The following is a 21,382-nucleotide window of genomic DNA, read 5'->3' on the forward strand; positions in this document are numbered from 1 at the left end:
GCACATTTTATTTAATTGAATTCCGTTGCGAAGATGAATGTCAGCCAGTGTTGAGAGCTTCAGTTCACTACAGCTTTTCCAATTCAGTTTCTGTACCATTACGATGTGATCCTGTAACAACAAACCAAAACAGTTATTGTGTCCTTAAACCTTATATGATGGAACGGGATGGGTAGCTTCTCTGACGTGGTGGGCGTCTGTTTAAGAGCACCCTCGTGTCCTATGATTCGTTACACTCGACCCACCAATGTAATATGGACGTTTTTAACTCGAGCAGATGATCCCACACAGCGAAACATTCCAGAACATATGAGAAGGGGTACTGAGATCAGGCAGTAATACCAGTCTGTCTGTACCTTACATCCCATTTACCACTGCAAGTCACAAAGTTGATGCAATAAAAGATACCTACCAACCACTACATTTGTTTTTCTTGACCGTCAAGCTACCTAGTTTCTCTGCAATAATTTGCTGCAAACAGTTTATTCCAGAAATTCACGTTATGTAGACGAACATTTTAACGATGCTATCGATATTTGGTTTATATTAAGACTGGTTGTTTCTTTCCAATCTGCTTTACGAATAACGTTACATTACTTTCCCTTGCTATATTCAAGAACAGTTCACGGATTTTCCGTCACCCTGACGTTACTGGTGTCACTGATTTTTACAGTCATCGAAAGCTGAATTTCAGCTTCAGACTTTGCATACTCTCAATTATCGGATCTATTGTACTGTGAACTAGCTGCTGTAAGTTCCACACAACCTATAACTACGTCAGAAATAAGCTTTCTAGACATCTCATTCTCTCGTTTACAGTAGTAGAGTATCTTGAAAACAACTGATGCCAAGCTATGGTGAATAGTACTTGAGTTCAACGAACAGTGCTAATACTCGTAATTTGAATAATATTGAGGGTGCGTAACACAAGCATGTATGTTTTTTTTTATAATTAATCATTAATTTTCCCTGTAAATAATTGATAAATATTGAAGAAAGGAGACAGTGTAGCAGATACAGATGGAAAAAAATTGAAAAGATGTTAAGACACCTATCAGATACGATCCACTAATAATGGAAACTGGCACATAAATTTCAACCTTTATCTGCGGTAGCTATTTCTATTTACTTATTTCATAAACAATTTCATAGCTTTAATTAGCCTTACAGACATTGCATGTACTTCTTTCATTACAAATTCACTGGCAACAATCTGTAAACATTAAATGCTTTAGTGGTATTCGCTCAATACTTGTAAATAACAAACAGGGAGGAATGATCCCTGATGTGCTGTACTGGCCATTTCTATCGCACAGCGAAGCGCGACTTTCGTCATAAAGTATCGTCGCTGGTTTATTTCTTAATTTGTTGAGTGACATTAAAAATTCATTACAATTAAGAAAAATGTTACATTCCGTCACTTAATGAGTATGATGGTGTTCAAAACGTGGAACCTACATGCTCCCACATAACATATTTTGCGACAATACGGGCATTCTTTCCACCGTTCATTCTTGCTGTAGTGTGATAAATGTAGATGGCAAATAACAGAGAAAAGTACTAAGCCACTTATGAGATATTATCCAGTAACAATGGAACCAGATGGATGCCTTCTCATCCTTCTCATGCAGTAGCTATATTTATTTATTTTATAATCAAATTTCAAGCTTTCATTAACCTTAAAAATCACAAATGTACTCCTTTCACAACTAATTCAACCATACTGAGCTGTCAACACAATTAGCCTTTCTTAGGGAGGCATCTAAACAACGCATGTTGTCGCAAAGGTTTTTCTTCTCCCAATCAGACGTCTCCTGATTTCGTTCTTACTTGTCCGTACTTTTCTAGAATCTCACCAGTAACATTCAGATGGTACTCGACGAAAATAATTTTTCCCATACGGAATTTGAAAACAACAAAAGAATATAGTGCACACGTCTTTCCTCTGTGAAAACAAGGTCGGTATAATTAGAATTCATTCAGCATCATGTGGCACATGATTACTAATCCAATAAACTGATCGCAGTTCTACAAAAATTTCGATACCAGTTTCTCCAGAGTGATTTGGCGCTGTTTTATTTGTTGATGCCATTTTAGTAGTACTAAATTCGCACGCTATATAAACTTCTGTTTTGACACGTTACTTCAATGCTCATCAATTTCGAGTTATCCTATGTACAACGTGCGGTCCACATTGTAGTCACTCGAACTGGAATTATTGTATTAAGCAGCAGTTGGGTATCAGTTCTAAACGTACATTCTGCGCCTTCTTTTCAATTGACGTTCCCGACGTGTTGTTACAATATTGCCGGACGTTTTCCTAAATAACCTTCAGTAGTTACAGTCTTTCATTGCAACCAAATACATTGACAAACCTATTACATATCTGGGTTTGCAGTCACAAAAAGAAAAGTTCATAATCGAAAACAACTATTTCCGATGGAATGTTCCGCTTGAAAATCAGGCACCTTTTTATTGCAAGAGGGTTGTGGTCGGTATGCACATTTTGAAAATGCGTGAGACAAGATCTGAACTTTTCTTTTGCATAAATATCAACAGAGCTTATATTTAACATTTGTTATCTTCAGAAGGAAAGTTGCTGTCACTTAAATGAAACATTCAGTGTAACTACAAATATCTGTCTCAAAAAAATCGGTTCACTTGAAATTCGTGTGTGAAAAGAGAACTTGTTGACCAGTGTTATTCATCTGAACAAATGTATAGATCAGTTCCTCCACTTTTGAAATAAGCAAGTCTACTTCCCGGAAACTATAAATTTCATTCACACGTATCTCTCGCCAGTTATGTTCACTGCTGTTCCGTCGAATAACACTCTCCAAAGTGTATTTACGACATTTGCCTGTCCTTTCATGACCTAATGCCTTCTGTTAAACAAATAAATTGTAAATGCATTTGTGACTTGACTCAACAGCTCACGGACGGATACGATATAATTTATTATCTTTGACTCGAAAATAATAAAAACAATTTCTTTCTTATACTAAAATGTAGACTTTCACGGCCGGAAATCTCATGTCCATTATAATTATCCGGGCTGTTATGCCGTGGTCGGTTGATGAATTCTGTGTCGATTCCCAACGAACGTTTCGTCTCCGACTGCGGGAGACATCTTCAAGGGGGTCCGTAGCTCAATGGAAGGTCCAACACACCCACTGGCTTGCTACTGACTGCCGCTAAATTCCGTGTCCGCGCGCTCCCACGCCGCGGCGTGACGTCACGTGTTTTGAAAACGTCAGTGCAATTGGCCGCTGTCCGTCGCCGTCGATCGCCGTTGCCATCACCCAGTAGTGGACGGGTGGTACACATCTTCTTTAACACCGGCATCCATATACCGTTTAATTTCACACCCTCCTCCTTTCGGTTGAAATTATTTGGGTGTTTAGCGGTTTCGATTGCCTCCCTGTAGAGCCTTTCGTTTTATCCGCTTGTGGCCGCTAGTACTTGCGTCTCCTCGAAACGAATATTGTGGTTCCCTGGCTGGAAAGCATGCTCTGCAACAGCTGATCGTTCCGTTTCTCCTCTTCTACAATTTCCCTTATGCTCTTCCAAACTTCCGCAGTCGGAGACGAAACGTTCGTTGGGAATCGACACAGAATTCATCAGCCGACCACGGCATAACGGTCCGGAAAATTATAATGGACATGAAATTTCTTTCTTACTCTAAAGTTTATTAATTTTATTTGCCAATTGTGTTTATCATGAAGACAGGAACAAATGCGTATTTGCAACTCAATGTCGTTTCTTAACCAATCATATTTCACCTATGATCTACAATATACAGAAAATTTACATATTGTTGGGAGAGCTGTAGTGTCTTCTGGCAGTACATTAAAGGTATGCAATTATTGTCAGTTATACTCTTGTGGTATTTCACTCACTATCATTTTTCTGCTTTTTTCACTTGTCCTGTGGTTCATCTATACGCACTAGACGCCCAAATTATAGTTTTCCAATTGAAAGTACGTCACATTTAAAGATTTCGGTATTCACAACCTTCCTGTTGTACACCACACATTGGCTTGTTCACTTGCTGTGGAGACACAGTGTGTGTGTGTGTGTGTGTGTGTGTGTGTGTCTGTATGTGTGTGTGGCTTCAGTCTTCTGACTGGTTTGATGCGGCCAACCACTGATTCCTCTCTTCATATCGGACCAGTACTAGCAGCCTATGCCTTAATTACTTGCTTGATATCTCCCTGTATTCAGGCTATTCAATGATGTCGTGTCCGATCATCTTGTCTCTTACTCTTGTTGGTATTTATCGCATGATTCTTTCCTCGCCGATTCTACGGAGATCAACATCATGCCTTACCCGGTCATCTTATTTTTGATATGGTTGTATAACTTCTATTTCCAGCATTTTTGATTTTTTGTTACTGACAGACTTCTTGACGTCAGGAATGTCGTCTTTGTGACAGCGTACCTTATAATCCCTCGCGTCGATGTCCAGCAATCTTTCTTCATAAGTAGCATTATTCTTAACTTCGTCTCCTTCGTAGTAACGAACTTGGATGTTAAGTTTGTCGCTACTGTATTTTTATTGCTGCTATTCCTCATTACTTTCCCCTTTCTTCAGTTTACTCTCAATCCATATTCTTTACACAATAGACTTTTCATTCTATTCCAAGAGCTCCCGTAATTTTTCTTTCTTTTTTTTCATTGGAGACAGAAATAGCTATCTAAATTTTAATCTCAGTCTTGAAACTTTGTTTTTTCTGTAAGTGCTCTTCGACGAATAAACTGGAGGGCCGAAAGACTGTATCCCAGTCTTACATTATTTTTAATCCGAGCAGATCGTTCTTAGTCTTTAATTCTCATTGTCCACTCTTGGTTCCTGTACATATTGTGTATTACCCGTCTTTCCCTGTAGCTTAGTCTCGTTTTTCACACAATATCGATCGCCTTACTGCATTTTATATTATCGAACGCTTTTTCTAGAACTACAGACACTATGAACCTGTCATGATTTTTTTGGAGTAGTGTTTCCATTAGCAACCGCAACATCACACCTGCCTTGCCGGATCTTCTACCTTTCCGAACCAAGTTTATTGCCATCCAACAGTTCATAATTTTTCTTTTCCAATCTTCTATACGTTATTCTTGTCGGAAATTCGGATACCTCGGCAGTTAACGTGATTGTGCGCTAGTTGTTAGATTAGATTAGATTAGTTTTTCGTTCCATAGATCCGTGCTGAGGAGATCCTCGTGGACGTGGAACATGTCAATTTATTTTTTTTAATCTGAAATAACGATAGTAATAGTATGAATATATACAATACATCATTTGTTTCTATTAAAAATTCGTCAATGGAGTAGAAGGAGTTGGCCACTAGTAAGTCTTTCAGGCTCCTTTTAAACTGATCTTTATTTGTAACTAAATTTTTTATGTTTACTGGCAAATTATTGAAGATGAGTGTTCCTGAGTAGTGGACCCCTTTTTGAACTAAAGTAACTGCTTTTAAGTCCTTGTGCAGATCATTTTTGTTCCTGGTATTGTATGTATGAACTGAGCTGTTTATTGGAAAAAGAGATATATTATTTAGGACAAATTTCATTAATGATTAAATATACTGAGAGGCAGTAGTTAGTATACCCAGTTCTTTGAAGAGGTTTCTACAGGACGTCCGTGAATTTACTCCACAAATAATACGTATTACACGCTTTTGGACTTTTATCAACCTTAACTGCGTGAATGATATTATTCTGATAGGCCTTTCGAATGTCTCAAGACTCATAGAGTCTACACATCATCATTAATAGTCACGTGGTTGTGGTTTCCACAGTGGTTTCAGAAATTTTGAGGTAATGTTATTTATCCCTTCAGCCTTATTAGAGCGTGGACTTTCAAGGGCAGCGTTAAACTCCTATTGTAATGCTAGGGCCCCTATGTCTTCCATATTGACCTCTTCAGTCACATCACCAGACGTTTCCTACCCCTAGTAGGATCCTTCAGTGTACTCTTACAACGTATCCACTCTCTCCTCTGTGTTGAATGGTAGAATTTCGTTGTTTTCGCAGAAGTTATTTTGACTTTTCTACATGCTGAATCACTCCCTCCAGCCATCTTTATTTCCGAATTCTTCTTGCCTTTGACTGTTGCCGTTTCGCATTGGGTATCTTGAATTTCCTATTTACTTATTTTTTTTTTTTTGAGTGACTTACATTGCTGTATCTTTCATTGGACATCTTCGTGCTTCTTTCTTCGGTCAAATGAAGCATTTATCCTCTTAATCAAACTATTTTCTCCGTCTCCTTCCATGTACCTAAGTTTGTCTATTTTCGGATGTTGCCTATTGTAGAGATGTCCACTGTTATTCAACTTAACTGCTTAGAGAGGTATTCATTGTTACAATATTTGCTCTTCTTATCAATATGATTAAGGTAGTTAAAGTAGCAACTGAAGATGAATACCTGCAAATATTAACAATATTTATTTGCATAGCATGTAAACGAAGTGGCTCCACAACCTCACCAATGATTCCAAAGTGAATTCTTTACGTTTTGGAAACAGAACATGTAAACTGTAACACGACATTCGATATTTTCTGGAAATGAGTTTAAGCTACAGGGAAAAGTAAGAATGTATGACCAAGAATGAAGTGCCCAGTTTAGAGTTGGTATAGGACAGGGATGTAGTTCGTCACCTACGCTGTTAAATCTATACATCGAATGATTAATGACGGTTATAACCCGAAAGGTGGAAGAGTGGAAGTTAAATTTAGGAGAAAAGGATATCATCGAAAAGATTCCCTAAAGTTATAGCTGTGCTCAGTGATAGTGAGAAAAAAATTCAAACAATTTGTCTGCAATGGCCTAACGAGACACACTATGGACGGAGAGTAGACCGAGTGAGGAGTAATGGAAATGAGACTAGCAGTAAGAATAACATCGAAATTGGGAACTTTGGAAGCATCCGACACATTACTGACGAAGCAAAGAGGACATGGGAAAAGCACACTAGCACAGGAAAAGAGGGCACTTCTGGTTGAAAGTAATTTACTAGTATTAAATGTCAGCCTTCATTTGAAGAAATTTCTGAGAATATACGCTCGAAAGACAGATTTGTATGGAAGTGAGTCATGGACGGTTGGGAAACCAGAACAGAAGATATTCGAAGCATGTGAAATATAGTGCTAAGGAAAATTAGGTGGACTGGTAAGAAAGAGGATGATCTCCACAGTATCTGGTAGGATAGATGAACATATGAAACTTTGAGAAGTTCGGACAGGATGGTACAACATGGGTTAAAACATTAAAGAACAACTTCTGTGGTATTTTAGTGAGCTGAGGAGAGTTGAAACTATAAAATAAGACAGAGATTGGAATGTATCCAATAAATAACTGATGTTGGGTGCAAGTTGAAAGCTTGTTCTTATTCTTATTTCAGATGGCTACAAAAGTGGATCACCTCAGTGTTAATGGCCTGCAGATATTCCCCTTTCTGTGTAAAATTCTGATCCATGAATGAATAATAAGGCGATCTGACTTCTGTTTATGTTATATTCAGAATTAGGAAGACCTTAACCCTGCCAAAACAAATATGTGGCATCATGAACACATGACTAAGTAAGCAAAATTACAAAGAATACGTTCAAACCGGCTGACACAATCTAAAAGTTCATGGGGACCTTTTTTTATAAAGGAAATGCATTCGATGAAAATTTTCAATCCATGTCCTACAGTCTCAAACCTATTCGCAAGAAGCATTACTCACAGTATTCAGGATCGGCCACTTCTCACCAGCTGGGACCTACTCTATACCAGTTGTAATACGCATGCACTGAAATAACTATACTGTTTGCCGATGGAAGCTCATCTGGCTGTGCCCACTGAAGACAGAACATATTCAGTGAATTGTGATCGCATCATCTGCGACTCTAGGCAAAGAATAATTGTGCATATCGGAATCGGCCACAAAAGTAAGTGTTTGGGATGTGAAATAGTTGAAGAAAATTTCAAATAACGTTTGAAGATTTTTCAAGAAACAAGCATGAAACTTCCGCAAAGAAAATACATTTGTCCTGTATGGCATCACATGAAATACAGTAAAAAACAGAATAAACATATCCCCATATAGTTTCTAATCCCCACACTAAAATTAAATAAGTGGAATAGTAACATGACCCATTGTCTGTATTTATGGATGAGTTAAAGAAAGACCAATATTTATCGCTGAATATGGAACGAAGTCTCTACCTCTAAACAGCAAATGTAACCTTGGACACGCAGAAAACACATCTGTGGTGTTGGAAATCGTGTAAATAGAATATTGCCTGAAAACACGATAGCAGGAAACGATCTCACCATAAATTACTGTGTACTGCAGCGTAGAAATAGCCACTGCAGTGAAACGTTTGGACGACGGTGTCTGATGTCAATAGAACAAAACCATGAAAGTTGCAGGCAATGTCCAACCGATGAGAAGTAAGCAACTAGCTCCAACGGAAACGGAAGTATGATTTGTCTCTCCGTCCACATGAGCAATTTCACTGAAATTCCAAACAGCCTGCTACTGGATTGGTCAGTAGGTTGCGGCTTTCAGAGTAACGAGACAGATATGCTTTTGCTATGAAGTCAAAGGTTACTTTAACCAAAAGATTTTGAAGTGGTGCTCTGAGATGAAGAAGCTACAAGCAGACAAACTCATGTTAGACCGCTTCAAACCAGTCAAGAGACTAACGGTACCAAATAAACGTTTACCATTACATGTCTGAATGTATACTGGATAGCTGCATAAAAGTAGGCAGTAAGAATAATGTGTGGTGTACACCTGCAGTCGTCATGTAGATACCTCCTCCGGGGCTAGGCATTTTAACTGCAATATCACAAAACATACATTGACATATGAAATTCACAATAAATAATCCACATTTTCAGAAGAATAGTGATGTCCTCACCTTCAACACTAGAGGAAAGAAGGCCAATACCTCCAAATATGAGGCTGGGAGTGGCTCAGATAATAATTCAAAGTGCAGCAACAAAAATATTTGGTCATTTTCCCAGTAGCCTAGTAATGTGTTTGTCAATATTGACACTAAACATGTCTACACATTCCATAAATTGACTTACACAACATCATCTCGATAAAAGAATTGATTAAATGATCTCTGAAACATATAACTAACTAACTAACTAACCAGCTGTTTTCAACGGCATGCAGAATCTCAATGGCCCCAAGCGATGAGTGCCGAAGAAGACATACATGTTGTTCGTTAGGATATTCAGGACGGTAGAGTCGCACAATGGTTTGTATACAGCTCGTCAACTGTTCTGTCATTGCGACAAAGTCTGGGGAAGCATGCCACATGAGCACGACTTCCCTTTTGCGGTCACAGGGAGAGGCATTCATCTGTGGTACCACCAACAACAACTCTAGCAATTACTGTGTACACTATCACGGTAGAATTGTCTGTGTGTAGAGGAACCGAGGAGACGGACTATGCCAATGGCATTCGTCAACGTCATATGGGCCCAGCCCCTGGTTAACATCATTTGTTGTTAATGGGTTCCCAACCTGTAATCTCTGCAACTATAAGCCACAATACCATACATCGCCGGTCTCTTCGACCAACCATGGTACAGATATTGTTCTTCTATTACTATAACCCCTAAGTCGTCTGTATTTATCACTCAATGAAAACATGTTGTCCACAATTTCCGAGGGACTTGGATGCCGACACTCACCGGCCATTGTGACTGACGAATTCTGGCACTGAAATGAAGCAGAAAGTAATGACATACCTCTATCTGTCGTACAAGCTCACTTGCATGTGACGCCATCTTTGTTAGAGCCATTGTGGTTGCAATGTTTAGCAACTCTGTTCAGTAAATTTTGCACCCTGTATACCAAGAAATCATCTAGAAATTTAATCAAGCATACTTCCTGGTAGATTGTATTTGCGCAGTGAGTAAAATTTCGTTATGTTCTATCTTCTCGCCATTGGAGTTGTAGTAACAAGTCGTGTACATGAGATAACTTTCCGGGTGGCCCTCGTACAGAGAAACTGTTGGCAGTCGCCGTGAGTGTCTGCAACCCGCGCTACTGCTGTGTTATCCCGACAGTCGACAACAGCGGCGTCTGCGGCGGAGGCAGTAGATGGCAGAGCTCAATACGCGTACGGTGCCTGGAGGGAGCCGCGGCCCCTGGCGAACAACAAACCGGCGAGGAGAGAGGTAGCGCGGCGCTCACAGCCCCCCGCCCCCTGCTAGCTGTGTTTTGCCTTCCGCTCCTCCCCGGTCCCGCGTGCCGCGGCAATTCTTTCCTCTCTGCAGAGCCGCCAAGAATTAACTTGTGTATTTAATGAAGCGGCCGCTACTTTCGGTTGTTTACTCCCGGCGCCAGAGAGGTCCCGCGGGGGGAGGCCGGAGGAGGTCGAAGGAAGGAAGATGCCCCGGAGTGCCTTCTGGCACTGCGTAACAGCGACTGCAGCGGCAGGCGCCGGTAAGCGGGAGCCGGCAGCCGGCGTCTGGCTCTGGGCTCATAATTTATAGTTGAGCTGAAAGTAAATTAAGTCCAGACGCTGGCCGCGGCAGGTGCGCGCACCGCGCTGCTGGGTAATGAACGGCCCGCTATTAATTGAGAACAGTGGCAATACGCGGCCAGCGCAGCCTTCGTGATTTGTTTCCCCTGAGGCAGCCGCTCTAAACGGAATGCCAGCTTTACAAATAAAATTCAGAGTACACTCTCTCACTACTTTCAATCGACATATGACTCCACAAGAGTGTTTCAAACAACTGGAAATGGAGAATGGTTAATTTCCTCTTGCATATGTTTCAACGTTCTTCGTGTGTTATTTTACGAATGCAGTGTTGTATGCAGTCTCCCAATCTTGGCTCCATATTTGATGTGTTCCGTAAGATTACAAACTCGCATTTTCACAATCCTAAATAAGGCACCAGTTTATTAATGAATCAAGTTTAATATGCTGAAATTTTAACGGAACAATGATCAATGTTAAAATAAATGTCCAAATTTATTTAAATTATCTTCATACATCACCGGTTGTCGTAAGACTATTAAAAGATTATAATTAATGTTGGTTCGGTTGGGAATTTGGTAAGCTAGACTGGATACCTGGTTAAACAGTTGCTCAGTAATGCAAGGTTAACTTCCTCAGATATCTCACAGCTTGTAACCTGCTTTTATTGTCTTGAATATCAGCACCGCCTTCAGAACAAATTAATGCATCAACATTACACTCCAAAATCTACCTAGAAAATACACAGCCGGGAAAATTTCGGAATCTAATATAAAGTAGGAAATATGTGATGTCTTTGTTAAAAATCGAGATATAACGATAAAGAGCCTGTCACTAACAAAATAGAAAATAAAAATTTAACAAATCCACTACAGTTTCCTGTTATGACCCACCAGTTTTGAGTATGTATTTTTTGTTAACAATCGAGATATATCGATAAAGATCCTGTCACTAACAAAATAGAAAATAAAAATTTTACAAATCCACTGCAGTTTCCTGTTATGACCCCCCAGTTTTGAGTATGTATTTTTTGGACGGAAAATTTCGAAGTTTTAAATCTGAAGATACATGGTTATATCTTCTGAACGTTTCATACAGATAATATGCAGGAGCTGACTGCTGCTAACACTCCCTCGATCCGTATGAATGACGATGGTTTCAATCAGTTATCGCCAAGAATTAAGTATGCGCGGAGCGCTCTCACTCAAATGCGGTATTCTGTCACCTGGCTGCAAGTTTCCCCTGTTACCATGCCACGCTTTCGCAGTAGGAACAGTGGAATAGGTAAGGAACTGCGGACATGCTGTATTTAGATGGCTTGCAAGGAACACTGAATGTCTTTGAATGTCATATTTCATAACAATCTTCACTATTACTAAATTATTTTTGCGTGCTGATGACATAACAAAATTTGTATTTGGCAGAAATTGTCGACATACAGACACACAGACAATTTCGCAGATTTTTGTTACTCGTGTTGCCACGTAATCGTGATTCAGTCTCACAAAAAAAAAAAAAAAAAAGAATAATAATTCACACAGATACGTTGACAGAAACATTGTATCACATTTGCCACCTAATTACAGCGACGTAGGGGCTCTTCCCTGGGACAGTAATGTAGAACTCTCATACAGTTTCGTCGTAATTTGCCTTTTAACCTGGAAATGGACTGCAGATCAATCGGTTCCACCTGCGCATGTGTAGTGGTGCGCTAGACTGAAACAGCAAATGGTCTCCAAATCGGCTCAAAACCAAAGACTGGCAGTGTCCTCAGACTTTAGAAAGCTATTCCTGTAATTCTTTCAAAGACAAAATGAATTCAAAATTCGCTTTATGTTCAACACCAGTGAGCTCAGGAAAATGAAAATGGCTACCCATTCCACAATGTCTCCCCTCTAGAAATACGTTGTTTCTCATTGCTGGCAGTGACTTAATGTCGGTAGTACGCAGTCATATCCATTTAAAGTGAATGTCTGCAACCGAATCTGATTGTTCTAATTTTAGTTCCTGCTTTCCTTTTTGAACGATAAACTCAACAGTAGCTGGACTCGAAAGGTCTTTCCTACCATTCTCCTCCACTTAGCGAACGTACTTTGCAGTAATAGACTGCCGGAAAATAGTAGTAGACCCTTTTAGAGGTTTCCACTTCATTCAACATCATTTTCGTTGCCGTTGCAACAGCGCAAGCGGTCCAGACGTACCAGGTATCGACCCATGCTGAGACACCCATATTAGTGCGTTGTGTAGCTTCCAAAGGCGGCAATGAAGCCACTGACTCTGGCATACTGTCGATTGCACGGATGACGAATAATGTCCCGGGATATGCCACACCTTCCCACCTGTTCACGTAGTTCCTTAAGAGTTGTCGGTTGACGAGTCTTACGAGCCACTTCTCGTGCTATCATATTACACAAGTGCTCGATTGGAAACAAGATCGGAGATCGCACTGGCCAGGAATGTTCCTGCGGGTTTTGTGGAGTACGTTGAGCTACACGGGTAGTGCGTGGGCGCGCATTATCCTGATGGAACAACACATCAGCTTCCTGTTGCAAGAATGGCGTAGTAATGTATCTAACTACGTATTACACATTCCGACCATTGGTTAGCCCCGCCTCCCCCCCCCCCCCCCCCCACTCCCCCAGGAGCCCCAAAGGTGAACAGGAGATATAGTTTACCGCACTCCTACCCATTAGGCCTGGAACGGGGTGAATGTGTCTTGGATGAATGCACCCTGCGAGACAGCGCTCACCAGGTCAGCGACCACCATTTGGATACAGGTATAACCTGCTTTCACTGCTGAAGAGACGGAGCGCCATTCCGTCTTTCAAGTGATCCTCTGACGGCTAGAGCTGTGATTGCCGTTGGTGCCGCTAGTAACCGCCTTATCTGTACAGTGGCAGCAGTACTATCTGCCACAGCTGACCTTGCAGTACGACGACCCTGGCAGTCGTCTGTACTGCATGGACGTCCAGAACCTCATCTACAAGTGTGGAAGCGTTCACGTGACCACTGATACCAGCATCGTTGTAAAACTGATGGAAGACGTCCAACTTGTGAGGCAACTTTCACGGCTTTTACCGATATCACTTAAAACTTTGTATAATACATTCTCCCAACGTTTCCATTCCTACAACGGGAGATATTTTCATAGGTAAAACGGCGAACTTCAAGGGGAACTCAAGGACTCAAGGGAGCGCCAAATGTATGGACAGTGCAGAGGGCACCATAGTCAATCACCTGACGTCGGCTACGAGATTATCTGTGGTAATGCCAACATTCTCGACTGAAAGTAATCGATCGTCATTCTTACACTGCAAAGTTGACATGCAAATTTTATCTAATTTAACATCCACCTCTTTTCTGTTAAAATGATGACAGTGTTTGTAAATCTCAATAGCTCTCTCTATGTACGGGCATGATGATGTGATGTTTTCGATATGACGCTCGCCTCCGTGAATTTTACAGCATGATCACACTCGTGCTAAAGATGTTCGGCTACGGTCCATTTATCCGTGTGACCCAGGCGGCATTTCTTCTTATGTTCAATTGGACGGGTGTTAACACCTCTTTTTGCGGTGTCCATTTAAACCAGACCAAAAACACGAAGAATTTTATGTTATTTTATCTTCCTGGTGGATGTGAAGATAGTTTCCACACCATACTTGCTCAACACTTTCCCAACTCTATCTGTAATCACACTGATGAATGGAAGAAAATCTTTCTCTTTGAGTGGCTGTCGTTCGTCACCGATCCTGATTCTCCCCCTGGGGCGAAGTGCTCGATCTATTTCTTTATTCGACAGTAGACATTCAAGCTCATCTTTCAAATAAGTCGGCTCACAAAATTTGTTTGCTCTGTCCACCAAGGTATTAATCACACCCCTTTTTTTATCTGGGTTGATAGAATCTTTGTGCAGGTAACGATCAGTATGCGAGGCTTTTCTGTGTACGCTGTGGCCGAAAGCCCCGTCCCCTCGTTTGATAACAGACGCATCCAAGAAATTCAGTCCGTCTCCATAGTAAATTGCATGTTGGCATTGATACTGTTGACATGTATCAGGAAAGCTTCCAGTTCCTAGTGCCCTTACTACGAACGTATCATCGACAAAGCGGCATCACGTGGCTGGTCTTTTATTGACAGCCTGTAATTTCCGTTGTTCAAGGTTCTCAATAAATAAATCGGCAACAGCCGGACCAAGACGATTACCCATAACCACCCAATCGATCTGTTCCTAAAATCATTATTATGCTGACCGTATGTCGTCGTGAGGCAGTGTTTAAATAACTCCACAATATCTGCTGAAAAATATCCGCTATACATGAGATAGCTTTGTTAACTGGAATAATGGTAAATAACGACACAACTTCAAAACTAATACGAATATTTGAAAGGAGAGACAGCATTGGTCGTATATTGTTGTTTATTATCTCAAAATCGATTTTCGGTCACTTAGTGACCATCTTCAGTGCTGTAATATATAACTTAAATTAGTAAGCACTGGTGTCAATAAGCTTACGGCGATCACATAGACTATGTGATCACCGTAAGCTTATTGACACCAGTGCTTACTAATTTAAGTTATATATTACAGCACTGAAGATGGTCACTAAGTGACCGAAAATCGATTTTGCGATAATAAACAAAAATATACGACCAATGCTGTCTCTCCTTTCAAGTATACCCATTATCTGGTCGTAGTGCACAGGACACTATGGAGTCGCCAATCAATAATACGAATATCACCTTCACCCACGTACATTTCTTTTATTTTTCAATGAAATGATATGAATTTTTAATATGACTTCAGTTTGACCAACGTGAGGATGCTGCAATGAGGCATGGTGTCTAGCTAATTAGTGGGTGGGAGACCCTATAGTCGAAACAATAGGCCTCAAAGGAATCTTTGCCTTTTGCACGTTGTATAATCCATACAGCCTAGAAGGTAAGCATCTATTTTTTTGGGTAGCTTCTTATTGTCACAAAAGAGTGAATACCCTTTCAGCAAACAATTAGTGATATTTAAAATGTTCCTAGTCGGATCCTTACGCAGTGTCATCTACGTGTTGGGATCAAAAATATTGTTGATCTTTTCATGATAGTCTTCACTCCTCATCATTGACATTACCCTAAACTGCGGTAATAACGATAATGTTTTTATCTGCACTGATATCCCTCAGCGCCTTTCTTTGTGCCTGAGACAAATTCCTATTAGGTGGCTTGCATGTATGCCAAATTCTAGCTGTTTTCATCCTAATTACATCAGCCGCCTCTTGTCGAAACTGACGGTCCCCTGCCTCAGTATTTGCTATAATATCCTCCGTGGGTACTTTCAAAAGGATCCACAACAAAATTGCCTCATTTGGCTGGAACGGAAATTTCAACTACAGTCAAATTTTTATCAGACATGTTAATAACAAATGGCTCTGAACACTATGCGACTTAACTTCTGAGGTCATCAGTCGCCTAGAACTTAGAACTAATTAAACCTAACTAACCTAAGGACATCACACACATCCATGCCCGAGGCAGGATTCTAACCTGCGACCGTAGCGGTCGCTCGGTTCCAGACTGTAGCGCCTAGAGCCGCACGGCCACTCCGGCCGGCTGTTAATACCAGTTCGAGAATTATCCTCAACTGAAGCTACAGACAAATTCTTCTATAGAGCAGAGAACTTACTCTTCTGTCTGTTAACTAGGATCTCTGCAGTAATTTTCATTTTCTTGAACGTTAGACTGTACCTTATTCCAGCTTGCTGCTGGTTTCCGCCAATGTTCGCCGCATCTGGTGAATCCTCTCTCTTAGTGCTAATTCCACACGATTGTAAATACGGTGAGCCTGTGCCAAGCGAAACATCCTCTTCACCTTCAGAAATTTCGGAACAGTCGCAGTGTCCCTGCAGCGTAACAGGAAGGTCAGCGTACTTATTTGTTGTGCATTCTTCTGTGCATTTCCTCAAATCGCTGAACCGATACTGACGTATCCTCCCCGTAGAGGCGTTTGACCATACAAAGTAAGCTGTTACGGCTGGTACTGACATCACATAAAACTTCTGAGCCAATAGGTCGTGGTCGACGTATAAATCTTTCTCATAACGTTTCCTCTTCGACTGCGGTAGACATCTTCAGAAGTAAAATGGAGAACTACAACCAGAACTCGAGGGAGCGCCGAGTGTATGGGCAGTGTAGAGAACGCCACATTTCATCACGTGACGTCGTCTACAAGATAATCTCAGGTAATGTCAACATTCTCGACTGCAAGTACTCGGCCGGCCTCTGTGTCCGAGTGGTTCTAGGCGCTGCAGCCCAGAACCGCGCTGCTGCTGCGGTCGCAGGTTCGAATCCTGCCTCGGGCATATATGTATGTGATGTCCTTAGGTTAGTTAGGTTTAAGTAGTTCTAAGTCTAGGGGACTGATGACCTCAGATGTTAACTCCCATAGTGCTTAGAGCCATTTGAAACTTTTTTTTTTTTTTTTGCAAGTACTCGAGTGTCATTCTTCGTTGCAATGTTGACATACTTTAACGATAAGAAGCTGCTCTGCTAAACGGAAGCGTACCCGCCGAGGCTCTATGGATGCCCCAAGGTGCACAGACCACAGATTCCTTTGAGGCCTATTGTGAGAGCTATAGGGCCACTCATCCACGAATTAACTAGACAACTCGCCTCATTGCTGCAACCTCATGTTGGTGGAACTTGCATCATATTAAAAATTCAAATAATTTCATTGAAAAATTAAAATTAATGCACGTGGGCCAATGTGATACTCTTGTTAGTTTTAAAATGTTGTCTTTATTTACCACGATACCAGTTAACGAAGCTATCTCATTTATAGCGGATATTTTTCCAACAAATATTGTGGAGTTATTCATATACTGCCTCACGACGACCTGTTTTCAATGCAATTATGATTTTTATGAACAAGTTGACAGTGTGGCTATGGACAGGCCTCTTGTTTCGGCTGCGACCGATTTGTTTATGAAGTATTTTCAACAATGGGACCCGCAGGCTGTCAGTTAAAGATCACCCAGGTGGTACCGCTACGTCGAGGATACTTAAGTAGCATAAACACAGGATGAAGAGGAATTTTAAGCCTTCCTGATACGTCTCAACGGTATCAATCCCAACATGCAATTTGCTATAGAGACGGAGAATAATGGCCAACTGAATTTCTTGGATGTCTCTATTATCAAGCGAGGGGAAGGGACGTTGGGCCATAGGGTACACAGAAGAGCCACGCATACTGACCGTTATCTGCACAAAGGTTCTATCAACCCAGACAAAAAAGAGGCGTGATTAAACCCTTGGTGGACAGGTTGCACAAAATTTGTGACCCGACTCATTCAAAAGATGAGCTTGAATATTTGCGGTCGAAATTTAAGAATGGTTATTCGAATAAGGAAATAGATCGAGCACTTCGCCCTAGGGTGAGAATCAGGATCGGCGAGGAACGACAGCCGGCCAAAGGGAAACTTTGCCTTCATCACTACGATTATAGATCGTATTCGGGAAGTGTAGAACAAGAATCGCGTGGAAATTACCTTCAGACCCACCAGGAAGATATAAGAATATTTGAGATCGGCGAAAGATACATGACATTCTTTTCCTATACCGGGTGTATATAAGAGTTCATGTAGTTGTGGTCTCGTTTATATAGGCACCAAAAAATGGTTGAACATAAGAACGCCTGGGCACACAGATAAATTGGCCGCAGAGGAACATTTTCACCGCGAATGGTGATCATAATATAAAATTCACAGAGACGAGTGTCATAACGAATACTTCGCATTATCATGCCCGTACGTACAGAGAGGCTAGTATGATTTATAAAGACTGTAATAATTTTAACAGAAGAGAGGTAGGTGTTAAATAAATTTTGACGTCAGCATTGAAACGTATACACGACGATCCGTAACTTTCAGTCGAGTATGTTGCCACTATTAGAGTAGCCGACGTTACGTGATGTACAGTGGTGCCCTCTACACTGTTCCCAAGAGTTCTGGTTGCAGTTCACCTATTTACCTCTGAAGATGTCTCCCGCAGTCGGAAAGGTAACGTTAGGAGAAAGCTTTATACAATAAAGACGGCCTATTATCTCGGAAGTTTTAAGTGATATTGTGTGGCAACTCTCTGAAAGGACCATCGCGCCACGGGGAAGGCCATAATCTGAGCCCTTTCAAAGTCACTCAGTTGGCTACAGGAAGCACGAGTGATACCCGAGGCATGACTCTTGCTTGCTTCACACGTTTGCACCACACTGAACCTTGTATATGTGAGCATTCCCTGTTAAAAGGTACACACAGACGGCGTTCACATAGCTATGTCACTACTCTCTCTGTTGGCGGTTCACGTTGAAACCGTTATTGTTACACATAATGTCCCCCAGGTGGTATATACCGTCATCGGATCAAAATCTACGGAGTCTTTTCAGGACTTGGCTGTGTATATAACGTTTACAAACACTTGATACACATACTCTGTAGCAATTGACGATGTAATAAAGCGGGAGACTTTAGAAAACTTACTGTTGGTACCACTTATTTTACCACTTGCTCCATGCCTGCAAATTTAGCATAAGTTGCTTCTTGATGTTCAGAATACGGAATGTGTAGATCGTTGTAATTTGATGCTCTTTCATTGTAAACTAAATATCTGAAGTCTTTCCACAGCAAATTTGCGATGCCCGTGAAATAAACGACTACATAATAAATATTGAGAATCTGATCCTTCTCTTCTCTGATCCCAACATATTTTTAAAGGTTGGCATGATAGATTGTTAGACTGCCTCTTTTTGATCAAATAGCCACTGAGCCAATGAACTTCCTTTACACTACGAACACATAGCGAAGGACGAACAGCGCTGATAGCACGATTCTGCGGAACAAGAAAATCATGCAGATCGCAAAATGCCGCACTGAATGGCGGAAGGGACGCGGTCGCATCGCATTGCTAAATGAAGTGTTGGTCTGAAGAGGGTCGAACAACGCAGGGTCAGGCCGATCCTTGGGCTGCACGCGTGCAGCACATCGCGCACGTGTGAAGTTTCGCATGCTGTGGTCGATCCTGATTTACACAACCAGCCCATAAAGTATTTGCATCATCTTCTTTCACAATACGTTGGCTACATGACTTTGCTATACATACTTATCTGCCAGAACGTTATGACAACCGACCTGCTACAGATATAAACAGATTAAGGGGACAGCAGCGTCGCCTACCGAGGAATGACTGCTAGTCTCACAAACAGTGCGAGTTTAACCAGTGAGTGTGCTATCAGTGTGTGGAATGGGAAAGTCACGCGATGCTTTTGAGTTTGAACGAGAGCAGCTTGCGATGGCGCTGAGGCTCGGCACGAGCACTTCGGAAAATACCCGACTTTTCGGGTGTTCTGGGAGTGCCGTGGTGAGTGTCTTTAGCACATTGTGAAAGTACGTCTCGATCTCATGGGGATGGGCGACCACTCTTCATTACAGATGTCAGACGTCATAGGCTGCGCAGATTGGTAAAACAAGATTCGTTGTCAACTGTGGCTAAAATAACATCAGACTTTAATTCTGGGCAGAGTACAGGCGTGTTTGAACACACATTGCACCGAAAATTCCTTAAGATGGGCCTTCACAGCCGACGAGCCGAGCATATGACAATGTTAACATCACGACATCGACAACTACAACTGCAACTGAAATGGGCACGTGGCCACTTGCACTCGACGTTTTCGCAGTGGCCGAGAGCTGTATGGTCTGATGAATTCCGATGCCTTCTTTACAATGTCGGTGGAGGGCGCCAATCCGTCATCTTCCAGGTTAACAGCTCTTTAACACATGTACTGCAGGACGGAGACAAGCTGATGGCTGCTCCATTATGCTCTGGGGAACATTCATGTAGGCACCCATGGGTCCAGTGCATCTCGTGCAAGGCACCATGACGGCCAAGAAGTATCCTACACTGGCTGCGGACGTATGCACCCCTTCAAGACAGCATGTTTCTCGATGGCAGTGACATTTTTGAAGAAGACAGTGCGCCATGTCACAAGGCTAGGAGTTTCATGGAGTGATTGGAGGAACACAGTAGCGAGTTCCACTGATGTGTTACCCCCACCCCACACCCCATCCCCCTCCGCCAGCTCGGCAGATCTGATCTCGATCGAATACATCTGGGGTGTGAGTGAACGTGGCGTCTGAGCTTATCGACCCCATCCCCAGAATTTACCAGAATTAGGTAACGTGTGATTTCAGATATTGCACCAAATCCCTACAGAGCCCTATCAAGGCCTCTGTACTTCCACACCACAATGCGTCGCTGCTCTTATCCGTGCCAACGGTGGACGTACCGACTTTTAGGTATGTGGTCATAATGTTCTGGCTGATCTGCGTATAGCCTTCTACACTACTGGCCAATAAAATTTCTACACCACGAAGAAGACGTGCTAGAGACGTGAAATTTAACCGACAGGAAGAAGATGCGGTGATATGCAAATGATTAGCTTTTCAGAGCATTCACACAAGGCTGGCGCCGTTGGCGACACCTACAACTTGCTGACATTATGAAAGTTTCCAACCGATTCCTCAAACACAAACAGCAGTTGACCGGCGTTGCCTGGTGAAACGTTGTTGTGATGCCTCATGTAATGAGGAGAAATGCGTACCATCACGTTTCCGACTTTGAAAAAGTTCGGATTGTAGCCTGTCTCGATTGCGGTTTATCGTATCGCGACACTGCTGCTCCCGTTGGTCAAGATCCAATGACTGTTAGAAGAGTAAGGAATCGGTGGGTTCAGCAGGGTAATACGGAACGCCGTGCTGGATCTCAACGGCCTCGTATCACTAGCAGTCGAGATGACAGGCATCTTATCTGCATGGCTGTAACGGATCGTGCAGCTACGTCTCGAT

This window comes from Schistocerca nitens, chromosome 5, assembly GCF_023898315.1.
Source record: "Schistocerca nitens isolate TAMUIC-IGC-003100 chromosome 5, iqSchNite1.1, whole genome shotgun sequence".
NCBI lineage: Eukaryota > Metazoa > Arthropoda > Insecta > Orthoptera > Acrididae > Schistocerca > Schistocerca nitens.